The following is a 6162-nucleotide window of genomic DNA, read 5'->3' on the forward strand; positions in this document are numbered from 1 at the left end:
CAAAAGCCATAAAATACACATACACTACAAAATAGCCATTACACACCGGTGAGATCAATTCAAAACACTACCGTAAAAACCTGTTAATGCAATGAATAATGGTGCTTATGGTTTTCCCCCAGAACAACCTCTTTACATGATGAACACAATATAAAGACACAACACATGTATAAATTTGCAAAATTTTTAATTCCTCAATGTACTGTAGTAAAATAAACTGAAATAGAGTGAAAAAGTAAATGTTCTATAAAAATATGCAACTGATACATAAAGAACGTAGAATACAGTAAAATAATTTCCATGTATTTACCAATATAAACCAATGAAAAAAAAACTGTTTGTACATAAAGAAAGAAATCACATTCATTCTGCCTCAGCATCCCTTCCCTGGTCTAGGTCAGGCCAGAGATTCTCATCAACATCACATCAATATTAGCCCCAGCCAGGCAGCGGGGGGAAAAACCCCTTGCATGCCTTATCCACCCCTGGCAAGCCTCAACTGTAATATCTAAACAAGCCTCCTCCATGGCCTGGAGGAGGTGAACACGGATGTAGGGGTCTCGGTCATAGACCTTCCACCGCCATGCCGAAAAAAACTCCCCTATGGGGTTTAGGAACGGAGAATATGCAGGTAGAAAGATGTTGCTGAATCTTGGGTTGTTCGTGAACCAGTCACGAACTAGAGCAGCCCGGTGGAAACTGACATTGTCCCAAATGACAACATAGCATGGCTGCTCTGGTTGTGCTGGCTCCCTCTGGTCAAGTCGGTGTACATGATCTCGCGGACCATCGAGGAAAGGCAGAAGATGCATGGTGTTGTACGGACCAAGGGTGGCATGGCGGTGGAGGACCCCTCAGTGGCTGATGGCGGCACACATGGTCACATTCCCTCCTTGCTGGCCAGGGACATTCACAATGGCCCGGTGGCCAATTATGTTCCTCCCCCTTCTCCCCCTTTTGGTAAGATTACAGTAAATCCTGCTTCATCAACAAAGATGAGTTCATGAGGAGTGTCTCTGGTCATATCAAGATTTACAAGGATATCTAGTAAGATTCTCTGACAATGTATAGAACAAAGTAGGCATCAATAGCCTGTACTACAGTACATACTGCTGTAATACATAACTGTACAAGATCAGTATGAAAACTACTGATATTCAGTGTTATCTATCAGTCTCTAAGGACGATAGGCGTCATCCCAACATTCCATCGAGAATGGGTCAATGTAGAGCTGCTGCTGATGCCTGATATCCCGATCTCAATAACTTGTATCTCGATGATGAGCCATCTGTTGCTCTTCTGAAAATAGCCGTCTTCTGCTTCCATTAGGTGGTCGTCTCTCAGTTCTGAAAAAATAGAAGTACTGATGGGATTACAGTAAGCCATCCATTTTACAAAATAGGAGCATACAGTAACTCCAAATTAACTGTATGTGATATGGTACAGTAATATACATTTCAGACAGCATACAGTACAACAGAGCAAACAGCTACGGTACATGTATGTGCTGTAACAGCGAAGAGTACAGCACTCCAAAGTTACAGTAGAGAGCAGTGTGTAAATTAACTACCTATTTTCCTCTCTGAAGGTCCGGATAATAGAGGCTACTGTGAAGCGGCTCAGATTCGGCTGCACTCTTTGCCCAGCTTCCCTCATTGACATCCCATGGAGACGGACATGGTCAACTAGAGTTGCATGAATCTCATCAGAAACTATTTGTCTCCTTGCCCTTGCCCTTCCTCTTCCTCCTCTTCTCCTGTGTCCTCTTCCTCTACCTTCAGGTCTTTGTGGATCCATTGTTCCAAATCAAGTGAACTGACCCAGGGCCCTTTTATCTGTCTATCCTGAGGTTCTGATTGGTGTGTGAACAATTTTGACTCTTAGTGTTTCCACCTGGGGAATTGTGTGTTAGTTGGGTTCGAGCTGTGATGACTTGAGTTACAGTTTTTCCGAATTGCTAAAACACTAAACCCCATTCTCTGAACCAAATGCTCAGTGGCCTAAATCCATTTGTCGAATCAATCACTCTTTTGGCAAAACTCTAAACAAATTCTCACTCATTTGCAAAAACACATTTCACACTGTGATGCACTTGTGTTGCAAAATGGTAAACACGGGCGGCAACACAGTTGTCATCGTTTACACACAACAACTCAAAATTGTTCACACTTGTTTCTAATGATGTGATCAAACCAATTGTACAGAATATAAGCCAGTTCAGAGTGCACAGGTGGCACACGTGCGTTGAATGTTGATACCAACAATGGATGGAAACAATCTGAGAGGAGGAAGAGTATGTGTAAGAGGTGGTGGACGAGGAGGAAGAGTATGAGGATGAGGAAGAGCAAGACCAAGAACAGTAATTTCAGATGAAATTCGGGCAACTGTGATGTCCTGTCTATGTCGTGGTTTGGGACAATGTCAGCTTTCACCGTGGTGTCCGTATACACGAGTGGTTCAACATCAACCAGTGATTCATGGTAAATGGTAAATGGACTGCATTTATATAGCGCTTTTATCCAAAGCGCTTTACAATTGATGCCTCTCATTCGCCAGAGCAGTTAGAGGTTAGGGGTTAGGTGTCTTGCTCAAGGACACTTCGACATGCCTAGGGCAGGGTTTGAACCGACAACCCTCCGACTGCCAGACAATTGGTCTTACCTCCTGAGCTATATCGCCCCTTATATTCATAAATTTTTGCCTTCCACCATACAGCCCTTTCCTCAACCCAACAGAAGAGTTTTTCTCTGCGTGGCGGTGGAAGGTCTATGACCAAAACTCATATACCAGGGAAAATCTCTTACAGGCAATGGAATTGCCCTGTGGTGACATAGGTGTGGAGTGGTGTCAAGGCTGGACTCGGCACACCAGAGGGTTTTCCCCCTGTTGCCTGGCAAGGGACAACGTTGCATGTGATGTGGACGAAGTCCTCTGGCTGGACCCAGCACAAAGACGTGATGCTGAGGCAGAATGAATCTCCCATTGACTTTTGAGTGTACTGTAATGTGCTTTTCATTTACAGTTTTCTTTGTTCTTTGGGCTTACTGTATTTTTATGCAAGTGCTGAATATACAGGCATTCAATACTGTATTACTTGCAGTACTCACAGTATACAATATATTCACTGCACTAAGTTGTGATTACTATACTTTTTTATTGCAAAATGCATTTACTATATACAATAAACATTTTTTCTATAACTACATGCCCTGGATGCTGTGTTCTCAATTTTTTGATGTATTGTCTAATGAATGCTCTGTAGTGTTTACATATTGACTGACTGTGTGTATGGTCTGAAAGCATTGTTTGATTTTGAGCACAGATTAAATGGTTTTGAGGCGATTGTTTGATTTTGCCAGGAGAGTCAGGGGTTTTGTGAATGTAGTTTGAAGATTTGGTTTTGTGTTTAAAGTTTTGAGAAAATGGGTGAAGGTTTCAAGAAATGTGTCTTAGCAATTGTGAAAAACTGTAATGATATTGAATGCCAGTGCTTTCTAAATGAGCACATAGTGCAGCCAGTGATATATGAAGGGATTTGTGTGTAGAGTTTTTCACAAAAAGTTCAACAAATCTGAATCATGTGTGAAAACAGGGGAATAGTGTTTATAGTTTTGGGAAATGGGTCTGTCTTTTGGTAGATGGCATCATGGTTTGGGATGTTCAGTTAATAGGCCCAATTATAGTGTGTAAGCGATCGAGAAAAACTGTATTTTTATTACTTTTTGTTTACTGTAAGAAGACCAAAAGATTGCAATTGATGTGAAAGGTTTTTTTTTTTTCAATTAATAAAATTTGCCAATGTGATAAGGCGATTTCACTTGTCGAGCAAAAAGCAACTTAAACAAAGCTGGTAATAATTTCTGCTTGATAGAAGAAAAAAAAAAGATCTCGAGTCTCATTACGAGACAAAAACACTTGTTAAGACAGATCATTATTTGCAGTGGATCCGGGGTGACGGAGTGTAGCACAGTGGGTAAGGAGCTGGGCTTGTAACCGAAAGGTCGCAGGTTCGATTCCCGGGTAAGGACACTGCCGTTGTACCCTTGAGCAAGGTACATAACCGGAATTGCTTCAGTATATATCCAGCTGTATAAATGGATACAATGTAAAGTGCTATGTAAAAGTTGTGTAAGTCGCTCTGGATAAGAGCGTCTGCTAAATGCCTGTAATGTAATGTAATGTAATGGATCCCCGCCGGTTTGATCTGAATCTCCTCCCGAAACCCGCTCAGAGATTTTGCTCTTTGCAGGAACTTTGCTTGGACCCTCGAGGGCCGTGATATGAGCAACAGGGCTTTTGACTCTACGCTCTTGGACGTCTATCATGTGCTTCGTACGCTAGATAATCGTTTGCACGCTCCTAGAAAAAAAGTTATTTGTGAATTGTGGCTACGCCATGCTCTGTCCTTCTCGTTCTTTTTCAGCTCAAGAGATATAATTAGTTTAAACTTACACAACCTGACCTGAATTCTTTGCATCCAAACTGCACGCATAGTACATGGCCTACATTGCTTAGCAGCGCACGCAGCACATGCCTGATTTCACGCGTACAATGGCGTTCAGTGCGACAGATAAAACCCTCTCAAATGTGACCAGAACAGACACAGGACAACAGCACATGCACCTGCAAGACGAGGTTGGTTTCTTTAACAAACAAAAAAAAAAAAAACAACACACACCCACACACACACAAACACAAGCTCTCACGTCTGGGAAGACAGAGGGTGGACGTTTGAGAGCAAGATGAGAGCAGATGATATTAGGTGAGAGTTTGAGGGTTGAGTGTGATGGAGGGGGAGGAGGTGGGGGGACGTCACTGTGTCTGAGAAAAACGAATTGTTGCCGGTGGGAACCGCATTTTCTCAGCATCGATGACTCACCCTTTGGAAGTGATGACCAGCGCAGAGATGGTGCTATGGGGGCAGAGGGCCCTTGCATTTTTTCGAACCCTTGCAACGTCTTCCACGCCCCAGCCATTACTCACTCTGTCCAGAACAGTTTGCTTTATCTCATCTGTGTCTGTGTCCGGCCCACTCGCTTTAAGGGGGGGGGGGTGGGAAGGGGGGTGCAAGGGTGACATTCAAATGACAATGAATCCTAATGAAGACACCTGTGCTGAGGGCAGTGCAGTGGCAAAATGACAAGAGACAAGAGCTGTGATGCAGAGGCGTCACTAGGGAGGTGTGGCGGGTGCGGACCCCCCCGGGTGACACCGAAGTGGCTGGCGATACATTTTTTTGTGCAGTGTTTTGTGTAGCGACGAGTTGAAACAGCTCATTTCTCCAATGCAGTTTACTGCCGGTTGACTTAATCAGTGGTATTACATTACATTACATTACATTATTAATGTGACGAGCAGCGCTTTCTGGGGGCCCCTGTGTGCCACCTTCTGAAATAGTAAAATCTACATTCACAAAATTAAATGGACACAAATAAATATAGTTTAAATTATTTATGTATATTTTCTATGTACTTCATTTATTTGTTATTTGTCTAGCCCACCTCCCCTTCCCTTAAGTGGCTTCTGTCGCTTGTCAGGCCGGTAAATGGTAAATAATAATTTGTTCTTAATAACTTGCCTGGTGAAATAAAGGTGAAATAAATAAAAATATTTAGTCTTTTGCTCACAAATCATAGATGTATTGTTTTATTTTTTATATTTATTTAATTTCACCAAATACGTTTATTCATTGTATTTCTATTTAGTATTTTCCTTCTTCTATTTCCTATTTTCTTGCTCCAATGTTATATTTGAGAATGTGGCACATTCGGGCGATGATATTATAATGAGGTGACGAGGTCTGTCAATCAAGCAGCATAGTAAAGAACACGCCCACCCTGGGTACAACCTGGGGTACTCGCTATTAAAATGAATTGAGGATTGAGATTTTGACCACCTCCGACATAAACTGTGTTTGCTTTTTCTGTGATTGAATAAACTTTTCCCACATGTTTTGTGTGCCCTTATTAACATAAGTTGCGATTATTGCCATCAACCAACTACATAATACCAAACAATCGCTCGTCTTTTTGTGAAAAAATAGCGAAGCTAAGGCTAGCTAAACTTACCAAAAAAAAAAAACGACGTTCGTCGCATAGAGTAGCGTCAGCCTGTCGTCAAAAAGTTTACAACACTTGATCTAATTTAACGTTACACTTGACC

The sequence above is a fragment of the Anguilla rostrata genome, chromosome 4 (assembly GCF_018555375.3).
Source record: "Anguilla rostrata isolate EN2019 chromosome 4, ASM1855537v3, whole genome shotgun sequence".
Classification (NCBI taxonomy): Eukaryota; Metazoa; Chordata; class Actinopteri; order Anguilliformes; family Anguillidae; genus Anguilla; species Anguilla rostrata.